The sequence below is a fragment of the Sapajus apella genome, unplaced genomic scaffold (assembly GCF_009761245.1).
Source record: "Sapajus apella isolate SASKATOON/1434 unplaced genomic scaffold, GSC_monkey_1.0 scaffold55, whole genome shotgun sequence".
NCBI classification, from domain to species: Eukaryota; Metazoa; Chordata; class Mammalia; order Primates; family Cebidae; genus Sapajus; species Sapajus apella.
The window spans coordinates 3351968-3376696 of NW_022436995.1; the positions used below are offsets into that span (position 1 = coordinate 3351968).

Below are 24729 nucleotides of genomic sequence, written 5' to 3' on the forward strand. Positions count from 1 at the left end.
TTCCCTGCCACAGACCCCAGTGTGTGATGCTCCCCTCCCTGTGTACATGTGTTCTCATTGTTCAACACCCACCTATGAGTGAGAACATGTGGTGTTTGATTTTCTGCTCTTGTGTCAAGGCTACAGTAATCAAAACAGCATGGTACTGGTACCAAAACAGAGATATAGACCAATGGCACAGAACAGAGGCCTCGGAGGCAACGCCACACATCTACAACCATCTGATCTTTGACAAACCTGATGAAAACAAGCAATGGGGAAAGGATTCCCTGTTTAATAAATAGTGTTGGGAAAACTGGCTAGCAATGTGTAGAAAGCAGAAACTGGACCCCTTCCTGCACCTTACACTAAAATTAACTCCAGGTGGATTAAAGATGGATTAAACGCAAGACCTAATACCATAAAAACCGTAGAAGAAAACCTAGGCAAAAACATTCAGGACAAAGGAATAGGCAAGGACCTCACTACTAAAACACCAAAAGCACTGGCAACAATAGATATATGACTTTTAAAGTATTGTGCATATGCAACCCAACCAAAAATATGTATTCCTCATTGACTGTATTACTTAGCACTAGGTTCTTTTTTTTTCCACTCAGCTTATTGAATTCATTTGCAAAGATGTTTCTAGTAAGAAGTCTATTAGTATCTCTATTTGTTGATATAGTAAAAACAATCTGTGTATTTCCAACTCTTTGTCAATAGCCACATAAAACATAGTTCCACGAGACAGATAAAAATTTAAAACACTCAAATTCAAGAGTTTAACCAAAACAATGAACCTCAGTGACAAAAAAATTAGTATCAAGCCGCCCAACTTACTCTTTCTTTCTTTTTTGAAACAGGGTGTGCTCTGTCATCCAGACTGAAGTCCAGTGGTAGAATCAGAGCTTACTGCATCCTCAACCTCCTGGACCCAAGCCATCCCCTTACCTCAGCCTCCTGAGTAGCTGAGGCCCAGGCATGTGCCACCATGCCTGAATAATTTTTTTGTTGTCCAGACAGGGTCTGGCTATGTTGCTTAGGCTGGTCTTAAACTCCTAGCTTCAAGTGATCCTCCCACCTCCGATCTCCCAAAGTGCTGGGATTACAGGCGTGAACTACTGTACTGGACCTCTTTGTCTGAATATACTTCTTTTTCCAATTATTTATAACTTATATATTAAAAACAATTAAAAATTGTTTGTAAATTATTAGATAATTGTTTGCAAATTATGTATAGTACCAAAATATGACCTTGCACAGGATTAAATGTTATCTCAAATTTCATATTCCAGATCATATCTGTTAATTTCAAGAGTGCTAAAAGAAGGCATTATTGGCATTATTAAAAGGCAATCCAAATTCAATTACTGGATATTGGAACTAAATATGTGCCCTTTTGCATGTATCCTAAAGAAAGACTACACAGTAGAGGTTCAGCATTTTCTGAAAAATGCATAAATACCTTGGGCTTTGTGGATCAAATGATTACTGTCTCAACTACTCATTGCTACCATTGCAGTGTGAAAGCAGCCAAAGACAATAGGTAAATTAATGATAAATGTTGCTGAGTTCCAGTAAAACTCGATTTATAAATGCAGGCACTCTTCAACCAGGTTTGGCTAATGGACTATAATATGCCGGATATGGCATAGTCCAGGTTCTTAAGAGAAAAATAAATTTTAACAATGTACTTGCCTTAAAGCAACAAGCTCTTAGTTCCCTGTGCTAGTATAAACTTAGTATATACTTTAAGTATGATGTGAAACCTGCTGTGTTCATTACCACCTTTTAATCATAACCAAGAAGGGTTACTTAACTTTGGGGTCTTCAGTTTCCTTGTCAGCAAATCAGAATAATAATGATACCATATTATTTAGGCTGTCGAAGGATTAAATGAGATAGTCCACCAAGCCCTGCACACAAAACACTAAGGTGGTGCAAAAGTAATTTCAGTTTTTGCTATTACTTTTAATGAGTGCTTAATAAAAGTTACCTATTTCTATTATTAATAATATTATCACTATCATTATTCATTACTGGAGTCTCATTTAAACTCCTATTGATTCTATGCTGTTTTATTTCACCAATTCATAATACACTCAACTACTACTATAAATAGGTAAAATGCCACTTGCCCATTGTTCAGACTATCAAATGCTTCTATATGACAAAAATTTTTACAAAGGCCTGAAAATAACCTACAGTATTTATATGGGCATAAGAATACTGAACTGTGTGAGCATATGCTACCCTAAATATTTAAAAGGCATTGTTCCTTAGAAAAGACTCTTTCTGATGTGTTAACATAATAAAAAGCCAACAAAAGTAGTGAAGTAATAGCTAACCTAGAGAATCAAAGTAAAGAACAGAATCCAAAATTTTTGCGATTTTTTTAAAAAGTTTTTTTTTCTTTCAAATGTGAATCGCTTGACAGTCCTACTTTGATTTCTAGTTTTGCAACATTCTGAGGATTTTTTTTCTTCCAACATTAGAATACTTTCACAGCTACCTCAAAGGCCTCTAATTTTAGTAGTGTAAATTTACAGAACAACTGCTGCTTTTTGGTAAAGTTTAAAGGAACTTTCCATTTAAATTCACTCTATTAGCTGCAATGATATATGCTGTCTGGTTTTATTAAGTTGCGATATTTAGGGACACCAGCATCATTATTATGAAATGTCTGGAGGTTTTAAAAAATCTATCAAATATTCACTAATTTGGTAATTAGCCTTTCACATATATCATATATATATATATATTAATTGAATTTAGCCTTAGTGACTTGAAAAAAGCATTCTGATTCAACTGTAAACCATTTATTTTTTCTTGTTCAGAACATAACTTCTTTTAGTCACAGGCTCATTTTTGGAAGTTATGAGCTGTATATGTTATAAAAATTAAATTCTGAATTCAGAAAGGTCAGGAACAAAACAGAATTGGACGGTAAACAGTGTAACAATGGTGAGTTCCAAACTGTTGATAGGGCTGTGCTTTCCAACATCCATTTATTGATGTATCCCTAGCTCTTTTCTTGTTACGTGGTGGTGTCAACAGACTCAGTCTGGAATAGATCAGACCTGCTTTTCCCTGGTCTGAATGACTTCTGCGTAATTGGTTTTTAAGATTCTAATTTTGTGACAATGGCTTATAGTATTGGCTATCTGTTGAATTCATTCATGTTTAGAAATTTTGAAGTGTTTCCTTGCATTTCAGATTTTAAAACAACATGCCAAAACAAGATTTGTTTTATACAAGTAAAACAATAGCACAGCTAAAAATCTATAATTTTAAGGGAGATTATACATGTGTGTGTGCCTACGTGTATGCACATGGGTAGATATATATACACAGAATTTAATTTACACACACATATCACTTAAATCTATTTTAATATATATTCCTTATATTACTAAATACATACTGAATATTTGCATTTGATTTAGGACATTTGTCTGAGAAAACAGATTCAGAGACGTGTGTGCACAAATGGTTCTGGGAAGTACCTTATAGATCAACACATGAGAGAGTAAAAGAAGTGGGGTTGATCAAGGGGAGGGTTAAACTACAGTACAGTTGCAGGACTCAGTAGCTTTGTAGAACTTTCTGAGCTGTGATATCCCCTCAAAGCTGCCCTGCCCTGAGGCTAAGGGGGGCTAAGACTTTATACACCCTCCCCTCCCCTGTCAACGGGTCATTCAATTTGTGCTACTCCTCACTAGCAGACATAACCTTGGTAGGGCCTGATCCGTTTGGCTTATTTCTAGACAGGGTAATTTTAGCTGATGGCAATTATCTGGTAATACTCTCAGCAGCAGGAGGAATGAGTGCTACAGTCCTGAGGAAGGCATCTGACTGGGGCACTGTAGTATCCACTCAGATCTACTTGCTAGGTGTGGGTAAGTGCAATAAATCCATCCAGGAAAATCTTCTCCAAGACTCCAGTTACTGTAGTCTCTTTCTGGGAAAACATTCAAAAGGAACTATAGTAGGACTATATCCATCATCTCCTACTATTGCCATTCAAGAATCCGCTCACTCTGGGCTTGTACATCTTTTGATGAAGGTAGCTTACCTTTAGTTGCATTACTAAAATTCTGTCAAATTTAAGTCCTTGATCATTACATCCTTGTCAAACCAAGGCTATTGTACTTGTCTATTTATGATCAAAATTGAACAAGAGAATGCCTAGCAGAGCATTCATGTTTAGAAATGTCTAAACAGGAATGAATTCGACAGAAATGACTCACTGCATGAACTGGGTATCAAACATAGTGTTCACTGCCTCACTATGTAACAACAGTCCTACCAACAGCCTCATATAGGCTGCTCACTCCCAACAGGATAGTCACTCCTCTTCTGTTTGCTGACACAGAAGCCGGAAGCAACTGAGTTGCTGCCATGGCTTAAAAATTAATAGGATTCTTGCTATGTCATTTAATAGAAGCTTTTTCTCTTTCTGGGAACTGGGGCCTCTCAACTGGCAGAGCCCAGAGTTGCGGGAAAGAAATCATTCCCCCAGAGGGTCACTGGATGTGATGATAGTGAGGTCACTTCTTGGTTCTTGGACCTATGTATTCTATATGGAGAAAAAGAAGCATATAATAATGGTCATTGACTTAGAGTTTAACTGCTTCCTGGAGGGTAGCACCCACTCCTTACTGGATATTTTCTCTACAAGACTCAATTGTCCTCTCTAAAACACCATTCTCTCATTCTATTAAGTTGGCAATTTCAGTTGATGTAGTACATGATATGACCAGATAATCCATGGCAATGTGCCCACTCCAGAATGCCAGATATCCAGGTCAATTTGTATCCTATGTAGGACATTTCTCAAAGTATCACATTATCTCAGGAGTCCCTTTTTCTTAACTTATGTGCAAGTAAATGGATGTAGGTTTTTAGTAGAAAGAACTGAGAGAATAATTACCATATACATTTGCTATGGTGTTTCGGGTTTCTTTCTGGTGATTCAGTCTTTAGTGAATGAAGTCAATGTCTGAAAACTGCCTCAGGTACAGATATTGGACAGGAAGTCATGGCTTTTTATTAGGCATCCATATATAGACTCTTATTCACCTATTTTAAATTTAATTGTGTAGATTGTGCAATTGTTTGTTCACAGTCCACTGATTTTCCCCTAGAGACACTGTGTTCTGTTAACTATCTCCATAGCCGTGAATCTGGAGTTTTGGGTATATTTGAACTAGCTGTTCGTTAAGTTATGTGTGCCTGGCTGGGCATGGTGGCTCATGCCTGCAATCCCAGCACTTTGGGAGCTGAGGTGGGTGAATCATTTGAGGTTAGGAGTTCAAGACCAGCCTGGCCAACATGGTGACACCCTACCTCTACCAAAAATACAAATTAGCTGGGCATGGTGGCAGGCACCTGTAGTCCTAGGTACTTGGGAGGCTGAGGCAAGAGAATTGCTTGAACCTGGGAGGTGGAGTGTGCATTGAGTCAAGACCTACTTTTCTTGTGGCAACTAAGAACTACCATCAAGCCTCTATTATTTTGAAGACCTGTCATCCTCACTGTTATGAGAGAGGCCAATTCTATAATAGCATCTACTGTTATCAACATTTGCCTACAGAGGACAGTCACCACTGAGTTTCTTAATGATGCTTGTGTCTCAGTCATCAGCACATTCTTATTGCTTTAGTCAATGAGGTGTCTTCCAAGCCTTCATAAAGAAGAGTGACCTGGTGATATTTCTGGACCTTAGCTGACATATTCACTTTAGCAATCCCCCATCTCTGAATTATTTGGTCCTTTTTTCACTGTCTGTACAGCAGTTTTGGCATTCATACTTTATTTAGTGGAGACCATTCCTTTCCACAAGCTTCCAAGAGACATGCTAGCAGTGTCTAACACTACTTCCTGTCGTCCTTGTCTAAGTGTTAAATCTTATATCAGAATGTTCCCTTATCAATAATCTGTGTCACTATCTTCACTTGACCTTATTTTCTGCCCTCAATTTTATTCAGTGTCATATTCTCCAACCCATCTCAGCCAGCAAGCTCAGAATCTAGCTCCATACATGCTTCCTAACTGCTGGCTTAGTCTACAGCTAAGTTGAAGCATAATCATTTTCCTCTCTTAGAAGCCCAACATTTCCATAGCCAAGTAATATTATCTATTGGCCTTATACGAATCTGGTGGCCAGAATGGAGGTGGGGTTATATCCTAAGAGTGGGTGTATGGACCCCCAAGGGAAGAAGTTTCTGCATCATCTTCAAGATGGAAATCACTGCCTCTAACAGGGAAGAACAGGCAACTTCTGTAGGTCCAAATGGTTTAGGAAATTTTGAGGCGTAAAGTTGTGGAGTCTATAAACCCAGCCCATAAACCCCCTACAAGATTCCCCCTGTTCCCAACCAGGGTTCAAGACTCTGGCGTAGCTGAGGATGCAGGCCTCTTGAAATTCTGTTATACTTTTAAATAAGTCCTAAGCCTTATTATCAGATTTTATGATCTCTGACTGCAGAAGAATCTCTGCATTTTGCCAAAGAGGTCTTATGCTCTCATATCACTGTCAAATGATGATTAATTACACTCAACCTGTCATTTTTTTCTCCATTGCATAAAAGGAACCCAGCAGAACCTAGCTGATTCCATTGTCCTTATAATTATTACTTTCCTCTAAATTCCCTAGAAGCCTGAAATGTTGAACTCACAGGTAATACGTATTACCTTTCATCAATATGTATCCTTGTTTATCACAGGTGATGTTTTTAACAAGTTCCCACTATCGTGATCAAGAGCTATCAATAGTTGACTGGACGCAGTGGCTCATGCTTGTAATCTCAGCACTTTGGAAGGCCAAGGTGGGTGGATCACCTGAGGTAGGGAATTCAAGACCAGCCTCACCAACATGGTGAAACCCCATCTCAACTAAAAATTCAAAAATTAGCCGGGCATGGTGGCACACGCCTGTAATCACAGCTACTCAGAAGGCTGAGGCACAAGAATCACTTCAACCAAGGAGGTGGAGTTTGCAGTGAGCCGTGACAATCTGAGGTAGGGAATTCAAGACCAGCCTTTCAACATGGTAAAATCCCATCTCTACTAAAAATGCATAATTTTCTCTAGCTTATAAATGTAGTTCAGGGAGCATAAAATCTGTCTCTATATTTATTCAACAGTCAATTTTCATACTTTATGCCTCTGACGATATTACATAACCACATTTAACTATTTTCTATTATTTATATTTATTCTCTTTAAAATAAACATTTTAATTTAATAGACTATATGTGTGAAATTCAAATGTGATATATGAAATAACTACAAAATGTTATTTTAAGTAAAGAGCATATGATTTTTATTATTAAACAGGGGCCAAAATTCTTCAGATGTATACAGTAATGTAAATAATTGAGTACATTATTTGATATATGAATATTTTAAATATATTTCCATAACATAACTAATGTGGTTTCCTTTAAAATATATTTATATGTTTATAGGACTCATACTTGAAAACCAATATAATAGGCATACTCAATAATAATCTAATAAATTAACATAGAAGATTAATCTGTCATGAATATAGTCAATGTCAGTTTTCAGAAATACAACTGATACATATATCATAATAATCTAAAAATATCTTGTTTTTTCACTTAAATGTGATAGGTACCCCTTTATAACTAATTTTCTTTAAACTTTTTTTTGGCTGATTAAATATGCCAAACACTGGTAGATTAAAATCAGTTTAAGAAAATTAATATATAATAATATATGCTGTTCTTCTTAACTCTAGAAGCAACTGTCTACCCAAAGAATTTGTGCTATGAAAAATTTGACATCGGTTTTGATGTAATGGTAAGAGAAATGTTCCAAGACAATTTGAATTTTTCCAGTTTTTCTTTGAACACCTATAAGAATTATCTACTTTCCCAGTTTTAACTTCCAATGGTTTTTTGAGTTTCTATTAATCTCAACATATAGGTGTTCAGGACATGATGTACAAATGAGTGATATACCAAATATTTATTGAATACCTATTTTGGGCCAGGATTTTTTGGAAGAAACCTCACATATGCCAAGTAATTTCATTTTTAAAGAAACCTCATCTCTTTTAACGTCCTAAGAAGTCACGTTTCAGAAATTAATTTGCCAGTATATATGTAACAGGATGAGTATTATCATCAAATATGTTTTAATATAAAATGTTTATGTTCGTTTTCATTCATATCTTACATGTCTACAATATGCTAAGCATTAGATAAATCATTCAGTTAACAAGTAGCCTACAATTTATGAGCCAAAAAAGAAAAATAAATGAGTAAGATGAAAAAAACACAAGTAAATGATCCTACAGAGATGCAAGCCAAATACAGACAACTATTTCTTTCTGCAAAGAATAATAAAGGCTTCCTGAAAAGATGATGCCTGAAATAAATCCTAAATTATGAAGAGACTATGTTAGGTAATATATTAAATAATTTAAAAATGTTATTTTAAGTAAACAGCATATGATTTTTATTAAACAGGTCAAAATTCTTCACATGTATATAGTAATGTATACCTGTGAAGAGTAGGAAGTAGCACATATAAAGTTCTGAGATATCAGAGTCAATATCAGATATCCAGCAAAGCTAGGAAAGATTCCTGGATGTTGGGGAATCGTAATTTGGTATGATGTTTGAGAGACAAAAATGCACCAAATCCTTAGCAGCACCATGTATGCTAAAGAAAATCGATTTCATTATATTACTATTTTGGCCAAGCTTTTGCTTTAGAAAGATCATCCTGGCTCTTTCTGGAGAAGAGATTTGGAGGTAGCAAAAAGAATGGTAAGAAGATCAGCAAGAAGGTGGCGGTAACAACTGAGATGAACAATGACAGGGGCTTTGAAATAAGGGTTATAATAGGCGTGGAGAGGAGGCTTAAGTAAACTGAACTGGGTGAGAGATTAGAAACAGGGCTGGGCAAAAGGTGGGAGTTTAAAAAGGTCTCTAAGGACTTGGCTTTGGCAGCTGGGTAGATAGGGCACTAACTGAAACATGAAATATAAAGAGAGAACTTTACCGGGCTGTGGGTGGGGTGGGATGGGAGTTGTGAAATGTAAGAGAGTTGATGAGTCCTGTTTGGATCATGTGACTCGCTCCTCTAGTTGCAATGCACGCGACCTAGAGCCAGAATAAATCTGGGCTACAGATGTGGATTTGGGAGTCATCAGTATGCTATGGAGGGGAATGGACCACTTAAGGAGTATGGAGAATGGAAAAAGGGAAGGATCAGTGAGAGAGGCCTGGGCAGCATGCTTGCGCATGCACACACACACACACACACACACACACACACACACACACACACAGTTGGGCAAGAGGGATTTGTAAAAGACTAAGGAAAAAGTGATGAAAGAGAAGGAGAGTTAGGGTCAAAACAAATCAATGGCAAATAAATAGCACTTCCACACATGGAGAGGTTGGAGAGCTGAGTAAGTGGTGAAAAGACAACAAAACTAAAAAGTGACTTTAAATTTGGCTAGTAATAGGTCACCAAATTTGGCTAGTAATAGACCTTTGCCAGGGTTATGTCCGTGGAGTGATGGGTCTAGCATTTTCCTGTACTTTACAGAGTCAAGTAAAACATGGAGAAAGTCAAGTAAAAACATGGAGAGATTAATGGTTATAATCCCTTCAAGAAATGTGGCTCTGACAAAAAAAAAAGAGAGAGAGTAGAGGACAACATGTATCAAGAGAGTCTTGTTTTGTTTTGTTACTGTTTTGTTTTTCGTTGAGCTGAGAGAACTTGTTTTTCCTTAGGCTGAGTACATCTAAATTCCTAGGATAAAATAAAACATAAGGAACTTTAGAAAATGCCCAATGTTTGAAGTCACTATATTTAGTAAACTATTATTTTACTTTTGATGGCAGTGGTATATTTTCGATGTCAGCAGTGGCCCATCTGGAGTGGCTGCTGCAAAGACATGGCCGCAGTGGGGGAGATGTGGCAAGGGCTGTGCACTCCGTGGAGCCTGTGGGAGCCGGGAACAAGCAGCAGTCTCACCCCCTTTCAAGTTGGTGGGATGGGAGCCCTGTGAACCCAGGCGCAGCTGCAGTCACCCAGCCACAGCAAGGGACCCAGACATGCCTGTGCTCTCCGCCCGTGAAGCCCCCTGCGCCTGCATGCTTGGAAGTACCTGCTTCCACTGCCTGGCCTCTCCTGGCTCCCAGCTCCCAATTTTGGAGCAAAGTTGTGGTCCAGCCCAGGTGCCATCATGACCAGGCCTGGTGTGTGCATGCTAGGAGCAGCACTGACACACCAGCCTCCTACTGCTTCACCCACCTCTGGACTTTGGGTGCTGACAAGTACAATAGAGAGGCCAAGATGGGACTTAAGGCCACTTGGCACCAGCCTGCAGGCACCCCTTAGCGTGAACAGCCTGGGCTTGAGAAAGATAGGCTCCTGGACAGACAGGAGCAGGACCCCTGTAAAACCCCACCTTAAAACCACGGACTCTGTAGCATGGAAACCAGGCTGCCAATTCCCTCTACCAGAGTGAGAACTTACGGTGCTTTTCCCAGTCTTGCCCATGGCTTCCCATGGACCAATTAGCACCTACTTCCTCCCCTTTGAAGCCCATTAAAATTCCAGACTCGGCCTGACTAGGACAGACAATGGGATGAACTAATTGGGGAAAAGAGCTATGCACTCTGGGGGTCTCCTCTCCACTGACAACTGTATGTTCATCATGACAACCTGCCTGCAGATAGGAGCTACCCACTCTAAGTCTCTGAGGGCTATACAGACCCTGGGATGACCTGCCTGCAAAAGGAGCCACCCACTTCAGGTCTCCGGAGACCTGTACTATAGCTCAATAAAGTTCCTCTTCTTGCTCACACCTGTAGTTGTCCATGTACCTCATTCTTCCTGGATATGAGACAAGAACTTGGGACCTTCTAAATGGTAAGACTGAAAAAACTTTAACACAAACAGGGCTGAAACATGTCTCCTTGCTTGCCACATTGCTGGTGATGAAAAGAGAGAAGACAGAAACAGAGATGAGCCATGGTCCTTTGGGGAACCCAGACCTAGGAGCTCCCCGTGCCAGAGCTGTGACATTCACTTTAGGACTCTGTACTTCCTTGAGTCTCCAAGAATGTGGGCACCATGACGTTACCCAGTATCTGCAGTGAAAGCTGCTTGGAGGATGCCTGGTCCAGCTGTGGCCTGGCAGGGAGCCAATGGAGCTGCCCACCCCACCACAGCTGGCATGCCTGGCTGTGCATAGTGGCCAGATCCTGTGGTCACTCACATATCCCTCACCATTCCACGCTTGGCTCACCCTTGGCAGGTGTGAGATCCAGGCTGGTAGCACAAGCTGAGTGCAGCCTGCCAGGCCAAGTGGGCAAAACAAACCCAATGAGCCTGAGCAAAACTTGGGTAAAGGTGCCACTGGCCACAGAGGTTTCCAGCTGGCAAAGTGACACCCCAAGGGTCTTGAGACATTTTTAATATGATTTTTTACAACTAAAGATTGCTTTTTTTGAGACAGAGTCTCTGTCAGCCAGGCCGGAGTACAGTGGCATGATCTTGGCTCACGGCAACCTCTGTGTCCAAGGTTCAAGTGATTCTTGTGCGTCAGCCACCTTAGTAGGTGGGATAACAGATGCACGCCACCACGCTCAGTTAATTTTTACTTTTAGTGGAGGTGGCCACCATGCTGGACAGGCTGGTCACAAACTCCTAACCTCAAGAGATCTGCCTGCCTCAGCCTCCTAAAGTGCTGGGATTATAGGCGTGAGCCACTGTGCCCAGCCAAGATTTAGTTTATCAGTTGCGTGTACCTATTTTTCAGAAGGTTTTCATTTAAGCTCCTAGGATTCTAAGCTAGAAAACTTAAAATTATTTTTGACTCCTCCCAATATTTACATTAAAGCACACACTTTCTTAGCCTTTAAAAACCCAAAGTCAGTTATTACACACTAAATAGCTTCATTTGAGCGTAGTTCACTGAATTATGGAAGCATTTGTTTAGTCCACTCTCCACTTCCACTTAAGTTTCTCCAGTTACATAAGCAAGCGAACCCACCCCGCTGCATGCACTGGTACAATTAATCCATATGCTTATGATTAATCAGTTATTAACTGTGACTAAAGTCACAGGGTATAGCTACAAGTTAAAGAATCAATTAATCTCAAAAATAATCACAGCAGAAGCATGTCTTCCACAGGGGTTTATTCCACCATTTGGTCCAATTTTTCTGTCTTTAATCTTTGAATTAAACCAAATGAATCTGAAAACCCAGATGACAAAGACACACTAAAAACTATATTGGATGTCATCTTTTTCTCTGAAAACTTCCAGAAATCTTAAAAATCCTATAGAGAAGATATATAAATGTGGTTCCTTAAGGAAAATAACTACTCAATACACCTAAAGGCACAAAAGCTAGAAAAGTATATTTTTTCATTTTATGAACAAGAATTTATATTACCAAAATAACTACAGTATGAATGCACTATATGAGTGATAGCTCATAACAATAGATAATGCTAATTATATGTATATGTGTGTCAACTGCCATAGCCTGAATGAAACTGTTACTGTGAAGCTACACAAAAGAGAATTAAATCATTGTTAGACATCAATAATTAAGAACAAAGCATCAATATCAACGATTTGTAGTTTTTTCTGCAGATAGCAATTCAAAAGCATTGTTTTCTTTGATAAATCAACAGGAAATTTTGTGCAAATACTGGTAACAAGAAATGTTTTTTATCTTTCCTACATAGCAATTTTGGAACAATGGGAAATCTTATTTGAACATACAAAATAAAAGACAAAACAAATACTTATAGCCAACTTCCCCAAATGTGACATTTCTAAGAGTGAGGCTATCTATAAAACATAGATTTATTCATTCTAATGTGAAATTTTGCTTTCACTCATTTACTCAAACAAATTAAAACCCATTGCATCTTCAATACATTTTTTTTAAATATATGCAACTACATGTTGTGTATCCCTTTGCTAATATTATCCTGATGGTTTTGCATATCATTCTGGAGAAAAGCGTTTTGTTTTGTTTTTTGAGATGCAGAGTCCCACTCTGAGGCCCAGGCTGGAGTGCAGTGGTGCAATCTCAGCTCACTGCAATCTCCACCTTCCAGGTTCAAGGGATTCTCCTGCCTCAGCCTCCCAAATAGCTGGGACTACAGCTACCCAGCTAATTTTTTTATTTTTAGTAGAGATGGAGTTTCACCATGTTGGCCAGGCTGGTCTCAAACTCCTGACCTCAGGTGATCCACCTGCTTCAGCCTCCCAAAGTGCTGGGATTACATGTGTGAGCCACAACGCCCTGCCAGCAGCTTTATTTCTAATTGTCAAACTTAGAGGCAACCAAGATGTCCTTCAGTGGATGAACTGATAAATAAAAGGTAGTACATACAGACAATGGAATATTATTCAGTGCTGAAAAGAGGTGAGCTCTCAAGCCATGTGTCCACATGGAGGAATCTTAAATGCATCTCAGCAGGTAAAAGAAGCCAATCTGTAAAGGCAGCATGATATGATTCCAAATACATGACATTCTGGAAAAGGCAAGCAATGGAGACAGCAAAAAGGCCAGTGGTTGCCAATATTTGTGGGGAAGGAGGGATAAATAGGCAGAGCACAGAGGGCTTTTAGGGCAGTGGAACTACTCTGTATGGTACTAAAATGGTGGATATGTGTCATGATATATTGTCCAAAACTGTATAATTTATAATATTAAGAATGAAGCCTAATGTAAATTATGGACTTGGGTGATAATGATGTGTCAATGCAGGTTCATCAATTGTAATGTGCCACTCTGGTATTGGAAGTTGACAGTGGGAGGGGTTGTGTATACGTGGAGGAGGAAGTACATAGGAATCTTAATATAACACTTAAAAATAAATCTTACTTTTCTCACAGAAACTACTTCATGGGAATTCCTCCAAGGTAGAGCTCTAATCCTTCCCCTCCTTTTTAAAAATAGTTGTATAATATCCCCGGTCATCAATGTTTTCTAAGTTAGTCAGTCATTTCCATTAATTGTCTACACATGTATTTTCAACCTGCTGATTTATTGTAAGTGGGAACCTGAATTGTAACTAGTTGTATCAGACTGTGCCTGAATGCTTTCTAAAAGGAATGTACATTTCACCACAAGCATATGAGTATTCTTCCTGAATTTCAGCCATCACAGGTTTTTTTTACTCTTCCAAATGTTTATGTGGTCTGATTATGTGAAGTGATAGCTCATTGTTACTTTATACTTACACTTCCCTAATGACTGGGGAACTTGAGTGGTTTTTCATTTGATGGTTTTCTAGACTTTTGCTTCCTTGAACTGCCTACTCAGGCCTTTTATATATTTTTATCTTGGGTTATTCTTTAAAATTAAAAAAAAAATCTTTGAACATTATAGATTATAATATTTTGATCATTTTCTATTAACTTTGTTTAGTAAATCTCATTTCATAGACATATAAATAATTTTTATATAATAAAACAAGACTGCCTTTTCTTGTATAGCTTTTGTTGGTAAAGTATAATCAAGTATGGGTAGTTTTCCCCTAGATTGTAGATGAAGTCTTTACTCCATCCAGAACTGAATTTTGAATGCTGTCACTCAGAGATCTAATTTTATTTTCTTTTGATGGAGATATAGTAGCCACACCACCACTGACCATCATTCCACCACAAGTTAACCTGAAATTTATCATGTATTAAAGTTTCACGTTAGGATCTACTTCGGGTTTATCTTCTCTGTTATATAAGAATGTATTTTTATTTTCTTGTATAAAACCACATTAGGCCGGGCACGGTGGCTCAAGCCTGTAATCCCAGCACTTTGGGAGGCCGAGGCGGGTGGATCACGAGGTCAAGAGATCGAGACCATCCTGGTCAACATGGTGAAACCCCGTCTCTACTAAAATACAAAACATTAGCTGGGCATGGTGGCGCGTGCCTGTAATCTCAGCTACTCAGGAGGTTGAGGCAGGAGAACTGCCTGAACCCAGGAGGCGGAGGTTGCGGTGAGCCGAGATCGCGCCATTGCGCTCCAGCCTGGGTAACAAGAGCGAAACTCCGTCTCAAAAAAAAAAAAAAAAAAAAAAAAAAAAAAAAAAAAAAAAAAAAAAACCCACATTAATGTGACATCGAAGTTTTTAGCTTCTGAACTCTACTAACGAAACTTCACCTGGTCCCAGTAGCTCACCGCTATTCTATTTCAGGATTTTTTGGTTATTCTCAGGTGTCTATCTTGCAGTTAATGTCCAAAAATCAAACAAAAGCAGCTGAGAAGAGGCTTACACCTTATAATCCTAGCACTTTGGCTAGGAGTTCAACACCAGCCTGAGCAACATATCGACGCCCTGCCTCTACAAAAACTTTAAAAATTAGCTGGGCATGGTGCCGCCTGTAATCCTTGCTACTCAGGAGGCTGAGGCAAGAGAATCGCTTGAGCCCAGGAGGTTGAGGCTGCAGTGGTGAGCCATAATTGCATGCCACTCCACTCCATGCTGGGCCACAGAGCAAGACCGTGTCTCTAAAATAAATAAATAAATAAATAAACACATACACATACACATACACACATAAAACTCTGCTGGAATTGTTCTTTGGAAATCAATTAAATTTACATATAAATTTTAATTTTAGGTAAGCGAAAACTCAGGGACTTGTCTGATGTGGTGCCATCACCAAATACAGGTATTTTAATTTTGAAATCATATTTCTAATACTATCTTTAAAAGCGTATTTTTTACTTGGCACCGCTATCTGGACAACATTTAGCAATTTAAATTTTGCTATAAAATAATCAATTTCCATAAGAGGTGCATGAAGCATCTCTTAATTTTGTGATCTCTCCTTAACATAAGCTTAAATCTTTTTCCTCGTTCTGAATCAGGAATACTTTTATTTCCTTTCATCCCTCTTTTATTAGAATTGCAAGAGGTTTGTCATTCTTATTTTCCTTTTAAAATGACCAGATTTGCATTTTTAAAAATTTCTAGCTGTATTTGCTTGCTGTTATGCTATTTTCAGCTTTTACTTTACTAATGCTGTATTAATCTACTTAATTTAATTATACTTTTCTCATTCATTAAAATGAGAATTTCTGGTGTTCCATTTCTTTTTTTAATAATGAAAGTATTTTGAGCTAATTTTCCATTGAATTTAGCATTTGTTTTGTTCAAAGGTTTTATTATGAATTATCTGTTTAGGTTCCTTCTAGATGGTATATAATTTACCTATTGATTTTCCTTTGATACAAAGATTATCAAGGTATGTTTTAAATGTTCAAGAAGAAACAATTTGACAATCACTTTTTTATTATTTATTTCTATGGTTCGAACTTATACCATACAAATCGTCACATGTTAGAATTTAAGGTCATATATATAACCTTAATATATATAAAATCTTCATATTATATATATATATATATATACATATACATATATTTATATATAGAGAGAGTGTCAAATACATTTTTTAGAAAATACCCAAGGTGATGCAATTTTTTTCATTTCCAAGGTTATCAACTTCTCCCTTTTCTCCTCATTTCAATAAAGCAAAAATTGTAGATGCCCTTCAGGGCACACACTGACCCCACCTCTGCTGCCCACATCTTTGCCCAAAGAACCTTAGAACACTTTTCATTTCTTTTCTCTCACCCCACCCTCAACTCTTACATTTTGTTTTTACTCATTTTAGATTTCCCTTAAATTCATAGCTTTCAATTAAGAGAATCTAATGGGGTCTTATTCCACACACTGCAGACTCTTTATTCATATCCATTAAACACCCCACCCCTCCGCAACACACACACACACACACACACACACACACACACACACACACTTGCCCCATTAGAGATCACTATTTTTTTCCTCCAATCCTTTCTAGAGTATATATCTTAGACTGTATAATGTAAAGGAATCATCACTGGATTCCCGTACAACAATATTTTTTCCTTATAGTCAATGGCATGGTCACTGGCTACAGGATTCCTGAGTTGCAGTCTTCTCTTTAATAATCAATAGATATTATTCTGCTACCTTCTATCTTCTGATATCAAAGATAAGAACTCTGATATAAATCTTTTTTTAAAAAAGTATCCTTTTTTGCTTTGTGATTTCTTCTTTCTCTTCAGATTTCACAATTTTTGCAATAGCTCAGGCAGTTATCTTTTCTCCCAATTCCGTATGAGTTTAGTAATTTCAGGATTTTCAGTAAGCACAGCTACAAACTCAAGCCTTTTCAACCTAATTATTTTTCTAAAATTTCCAGTATTTTTATATAAAAATGTCCCGTTCAATCATTGTGTAACAGGCCTGTGAAGTTTCTGATTTAAAATTTCTCTATACCTCCCAGCTGTCTTCTAGTTCAGGCTTGATAATGCTAAAAGTTTGAGGAGGGAAAGGGTGGACGCTGGTGTTACTGAACCGTTCTTCCCTCTTTACCTACATTGTTCTTTAACTCTTCCCTTCCATTGTCACTAGCCTTAGGGTATGACTCCTTCAGGACTGTAGAGGTGATGACAGGAGGAGGAGAGGTAAGGGAGAAAGGTACCCTATCCTTTGTAGGGGAAAACATCTACAGATCTTAGGGTGGAACTCTTGAAAAAACCCTCAACTGCTTCCATCTCTAGGTTCCACACTCAGGTGCTTATATAAACCAAAGTGGAAGGGTCTCCAATGCTGGTATAGATGGTCTAAGCAGCCCACTTTGCCAGGGGTACATGACAATTTTTTAAATGATTTCACCTTTTAGGCTTCTGCCAAAACTTATATACAAACAGACTCAGTACAAAATAATATTTTCAAAACAAATCAGTAATAATAATGGAACTATGAGCCCTCATTCATAGCAATTTTTGGCTCTTGTAATAAACCCTGTCCCAAACTAATCACTTACATACTGATAGGCAGAATAAAAACACATATTTTTGTTCTACTTTGATTGGCATAAGAAAAGAAATGGTGGCTAAATGAGATAATTCCATTTTTTGAAGGCCCATACACACTTTTTGCTCTGTGTTGATTTCTCCAATTTTATAAGCAGCGCTGTTTATTATTTTAACTTTTAATTCATTCTTTAAAACTTTCAAAAGATTTAATACAAATAGCATATATAGAATGTATTTCATTAGTTCAAAAATATTTAAAGTATATAATTTCCTATATTTTCTATTTTCTCAAAAGAAATGTAATTGCATTCTCTTGCTTTTAACAACATTGGCTCTCTCATCCATAATGCAGTCATCGCACTGTCTGATTTTAGGCAAGAAATCTTTAGTAGCACCTCTTCTAAGAATAGGTCTTTAGCATAGTACTCAAAAGAGATACACCTAAGAGAGAACTTTAGCTCCAGACTTCTAGTCTACAAAGCTTGAAGGCATAAGAGGAATAAAACTTGAAACAAATGATTTTCAAAATGAAAAAACAAAAGCCAAAACAAGAATATCAACCACCAAAACAAAAACTTCACCTGACATAAGAGCGTATTATACACACGACTCCAGCTGTAGCCTGATGGTACTAAGAGCATAACCAACTTTGTACCTTCCACTGATGACCAAATGCTCTTCATTCTAATTATTAATTTTAAAACTGATCAACAGGGCCTCCCGGAAGACAAGACAGCTTGTGTCAGCTAGAAGAATCAGACAATCCAGACAAGTATCCAGCACATAAGACTGTGCTCTCAGCTGCCATCTCTGGTCTGGGCTTAGCTCTCAGAAAATTGGAAAAAAATTAACAATACTCACAAATGTAGACTCTGACCAGTCAGCACTGGTACGCCTAACTTACGAGAATCCACTCACTTTCTCTATATATACTTTTACCACTGCTCTAGGATTAGCTTTCCAAATGCAGATGTGACCATTCATATTTCGTTTTGTCCACTTATTTCTGAAGATGATACTTATTTTTTAAAAGTAACCGGATGAAACAAATTCTCATTAAAGTTGAATACGGATCAGTTGTAAACACCTTGTAACCAGTAGGAACAGTAATCACCAAGATCTTTGGTCTTCTTGGAAAACTAATATTGCAACTGAAGACAGATACTTAACCTCTCTGTGTACTCATGTCTTCTCCTTATAAAGGCTCTGCTGTGGGAAGCATCTCTAAGCCAGTTGATTGTGAGAAACACAGCTTGTTCTGAGCGCATAGGAGAAAGGCAATAGAGATTTTCCAGGAAGAAAAAAATCAGTAGCAGTAAATATACTTCTCACCAGAGACAAAGCTACAGAGGCCAATAGGAGCAGGAGGGAGGCAAGAATAGCAAAAGGGAGGGACTACCAAGAATCAGGGAGTGCTCTGATTGGCACTCCACTGAGGGATATTAGATTACAAGAGTTAATGCACATTTCAGCTATACATGGGAAACATCTCGGACTTATTGAAAATATTCGGGAAGGTCAATCCTAGAAGATTTCAATTTCCGATTTGCTAAGTGAGTGGTATATATGAACAAATATTTGATATTTTACTCTAAATACAATTATTTCATTTATAGTCTCAATCAGTTAAAACTTGATAAACTTGGTAGACCAGCTTTGCAGTAATAGTTGACTGCTGCCTATGTAATGTCCCAAACATAAAACTTAATTGCATTCAAACCACAGCAGTACTTCTTTTGTTGCGTATTTCCATTAGATAAAGTGTACAACTATTGCATTTGGCCATATATGAATTGTTTATAAATAAGTATCTCTATTCCTCTAGGCTCACTGCAACCTCTGCCTCCCAGGTTCAGGCAATTCTCCTGTCTCAGCCTCCTGAGTAGCTGGGATTACAGGCATGTGCCACCACACCCAGCTAACTTTTTTTGCATTTTTAGTAGAGACGAAGTTTCACCACATTGGTCAGGCTGGTCTCGAACTCCTGACCTTGTGATCTGCCCACCTTGGCCTCCCAAAGTGCTAGGATTACAGGCGTGAGCCACCTGCCCAGCCCCCATTTTTTGTTTTTAAACAGAGTCTTGCTCTGCTGCCCAGGCTGGAGTGCAGTGGCATGATCTCGGCTCATTGCAACCTCTGCCTCCTGGGTTCAAGTCATTCTCCTGCCTCAACCTCCCGAGTAGCCGGGACAACAGGCCTATGCCACCACACCCAGCTAGTTTTTTGTGTTTTTAGTAGAGATGGGGTTTCACCGTATTAGGCAGGATTGTCTCCATCTCCTCACCTGGTGCACCACCCACCTAAGCCTCTCAAAGTGCCAGGACTACAGGCATAAGCCACCACGCCCAGCCTTTTTCACCATTTTTAACTGACCATTGTCAATATATTAGACACTTTACAGAAACCCTGTGTATCTGTAACTGGCCTGGATGCAATGAGAGTAGGTTTACATCTCTTTATCTGACAACTGCCTTCCCTTCTCTGCCACAAGTTTGCTTTTCCTATTATCGAGTTCCTAAGAATATTTTTTAAAAAAGAAAAAAAAAGCTTAAAAGCAACTCTTGCTAATATATGTATATTTATATAAACAATATATAGAAATACATACATATATATATATAAACAATATATAGAAATCTCAAACTAATGGGAATTTTAGCAAGAATACCATAAGAATACGAAACACAAGAGAAAAGTGTGGCCAGCTTGGGGTGACCTCATGTCAATGTCCTGCTTTATGTCATATTATCTGCTGTGATTGTCTTTGAATCCAGCATTCAAACTCCCCACCCCACCGTCACCAAAAAGCAAAGAAAAGGGAGTAAGAAACTGGTTTTCTGCTGTTGAGAATGCTAAAAATTCTAAGGTTTGTGACAACAAGAACCTACATAATATGTTTGGGTCAGATTTATCATTTCTGAAGAACTATGGGTTCTCAATCAAAATGATTAATGGCCACTTATTCCTGATTGTTAGAATGTACTAGGATTCCTCCATACTAGTTTCTAAATAAATTTCTAGCATGGAAGCAATAATAAGGTCAGCTATTGGCCAGACTTCAGGCAACAACTCAGTATCTGAAATTCAGTACCTTCACTTTCAACATTGAGTGACATCATCATAAGCAGACATATAAGTAAGGCTTTAAGTTACCAAAAAAAAAAAAAAAGGGTTATTTTTATCTCTTACATTAAAAAAAAAAATCTCTTTTCTTATTATTTTTTAGTGACATTTTACAAAACTGCTTCAGATTAGAAACCACAGCCATGAATTCCATGATTCTGCTTAAAAAGGCAAGATGGACATGCTTAAGTTGTCAGATGAAATTGTCAAGCTTGTCAGTGTGCAGTTACGTAAAGAAAGTCTTACAGTCCACGCATCATATTATGTTAGCAACATATCTCACCATAAAAGCTTAAAATGTTGACCACAATTAAATGTCAGTTTAATTTAGTTCTTAGTAATGTCTATATATAATTTTTCATAATTTCATTACCATGATTAGAGTAAAATGCTGGCAAATTAATGTACAACTCTTCCAATTCTTTTAAGTTGGGTATTCTCAATTGATATAAGCTATTGTTTTTCTTTTGCTTGAGTTCTTTTCCCCTAACGACCTGTCTCTCAATGGACAATTGATGAAAAGTTATTTCTAAAGGGATTGTTAAAACTAATAATATATTACATAATTTATAATATAAAGCAGTTAAATGGCAAGTACTGAGTTCTAGAAACAAAGATAAGCTGAATAAATGTGTGCTAAGTTTTATATTCTGATATTGAGCTATCAACCAACTTCATTTTAAGGAACTGCCTTAAATTAAAAGTAATTTAAGTTAAATCACCTTAAATTACTTTTATATATTAAATTAAAGAAGCCGAAATTTCACAGCAAAGTAATAAAATGCTAATAAGGCTAATGGAAGAAATTCTGCCTTCAAGACACTAATTCAACGATTTTTCTTTTGACTGAGAACTGAATCACCTAAAGTATTTCAATCTGTTAAACCTTAGCAACATTTATACCTGATATTTCTGGATATAAGTAAAATCACATGAGACTTTAAATAGTATTCCTTTATTGTCTTATTATTGATAAAATAAAGTGACTAATTCAAATATATATAGAAATTTAATTAGTTTTATTTAGTTAGTTGGTCTTTCTCAGGCATTAAGGAGTTTTATATAAACTTACCAAAATTCCCCTTCCAAATGGGCAAGGTAAGGTGACACAAAACAAGAGCCACTTTGCTTTATTTACACACATCCTTCAAAACAGGCATGCTGAGCATATTGAATCTCAGCTTACTTATGAGTTCAATATGACCAAATACAATGCTTGACAGCTTTAACTATTAATTTCCTTTCATAATATTTCTTGTTCTTAAAATATTCATAGATATTTCTACAATTAGTTATTACAAGGAGTTTTGAGCCAATGGCTTATATGTTATTTTTCATATATATGTGAATTAAGCTATATGCATTAAGCCAATATTTAGTGTGTCAGAATCAATTAGATATAATTGTACTTGTAATTTTTCAAAATCTATCCTGTTGCCTTCACTTATCTATAGATACTAATAAAAAGATTCATATCTATTGGTAGCCAGTAATTTTACTGAGAATTTCCAAAAATTATCAACATGTAAATAAACTATTACTTAAATATGACAAAAAGTTGAATACTAAGGCATGAAATTATGAATCTAATTAGAACAAAAGCATAGTATTAGCTTTAAAACTGAGACATTTTATATTTACTAATACATAATTTGTTTTTCTACCTGAAAGTTATGATAAAATAACAATGGTATAAAAGACAAACTTTTCTATAGTTTATTAAAACTGAAAAATTTTGTAGTTTTGTTTCTCAGCTTATCAACTAGATACTACTTGATTAAAGGTTTTTCAATGAAAATTTTCTCTAAAATATGAACAATTATAAATCAAGTATATATCAATGAGAAAACTCATCCAGAGATTGAAAAAAAAATAACTTCAACTGATGTTAAAAAAAAAAAAAAAAAAAATAAAAAAAAAAAAAAAACACTCTCTTTCCACATTCACAACTTTCCAGTCAGGCCAAGACAACACAATGAATTATTAAATAAATACAAAATGTTAAATATAATACTGCATCTATCCTGAGTTGATCTGTCTATACTGTCAATCACAAGAATAAATCCTAGTGTTCATACATCAACAAAGAGCTCTTCTGACAAGACAAACAGAAGTTCATGTCCTTTATTCACAGGGGTTGACACCTTGCCTTTGGCTTCTAGTCTCATTCTAAAATTTTAGAAACATTAATAAATTGCTTATTCATTTAATTGCTCAACTCTCAGTTAACCAGAGACAAAAGAGAAGAGGGAAAGTAAGCAACAGCAGTAAGAAATTGTTTGAAAATTTGAAATGCTTATTTGAAACCATTGACAATGAGGAAATAAATCATAATAACAAATAATATAAATTATTTGTTATCCTTTGTCAGAACCAACTCTATGTCTAAAACTGTATAGGAATTTGATATTTCATACAACTTTTACAAGAATGCTTTGGCAAAGATGCATCATTGTCATTTTATAGGTTAGAAACTACTCACCTACTAGTTTCTCAGAGATGTTGAGTCACTTAAAAAGTCAAACAAAGATTCAAGGACTAGTCTACTGAACTCAAAGCTCTTTCTGCAAGAACTAAAAAGTTGAGCCACTATGAACATTTTTGTTTAGGGGGAAATAGTTCTACAAATTTAATTAAAACTTTAATGCATTATTACAAGTTTAAGCAAAATAATTAAAGAGTTATCATATTAAAATGGCAAATGGATGAAACATTCTAGGAAGTTTCATGTGAAAACTTCCGACAAGTCTATGTAGGAAACACGTTTCTATAAACTAATTTCAAAACCAATTTTGGTTGAGTTGTATTTTTATTTCCCTAGATGAAAAGTGGCCACCAGTTCATTTCCTTTGCAGGGACATGGATGAATCTGGAAACCATTATTCTCAGCAAAGTGATGCAAGAATAGAAAACCAAACACCACATGTTCTCACTCATAGGCGGGTGTTGAACAATGAGAACATATGGACACAGGGCGAGGGGGAACACACAAAATGCGGTGTGTTGAGGGTGGGGGGCTATGGGAGGGGTAGTGGGGAGTGGGGAGATTGGGGAGGGATAACATTGGGAGAAATACCTAATGTAGGGGACAAGGGGATGGAGGCAGCAAACCACCATGGCAAGCATATACCTATGTAACAATTCTGCAAGATCTCTGTATGTACCCCAGAAATTAAAGAATAATAAAGAATATTTTAAAGTTAACCACTGGAACAAAAGGATGTGATTTTTTAACTGTCAGTAACTTAAAATGTTTCACTTTGTAGTTTACTGAGCATCTTTACATATACTTAAATTGAAACATCGAAAGATATCTGAGATATTAGATATTGGCTTAATGTATATAGCTTAATTCAAATATACACATGAAAAAGTACAGTCATATACTTACAAGCCATTGGCTCACAACCCCTTGTTTAATTAAGGCAATTTTCTACAAATCATAATGTTTTTTAAAAAATTGCTTATTTTTATTCGAAATATTATAATCCAGAAATTTTATACTCCAGAAAGCCATAATCTCTGAAGAGATTGTGAGAAGAGTACTGGAGGAACTAAATATGGAATGTACAGTGGGAGAACTCTAAGGGTAAATAAGGTAGTTTTTTTGTTTTAGTAATACTAAGGCCCAAACACAATGAAAAATTTATAAAATCTTAATTTAACACACTATAAAACAAGTAAAAATAAAAAATATCAAATAATTTCACATCGCTTCCTTGGG

General features: G+C 36.8%; 1 protein-coding gene across 3 annotated transcripts in view; it reads right to left on the bottom strand.

Moving 5' to 3' along the window:
- The window catches only part of MDGA2 (MAM domain containing glycosylphosphatidylinositol anchor 2), an 863364-nt gene that overhangs the window by 324932 nt on the left and 513703 nt on the right, over positions 1–24729 (bottom strand). The window lies entirely within an intron of this gene.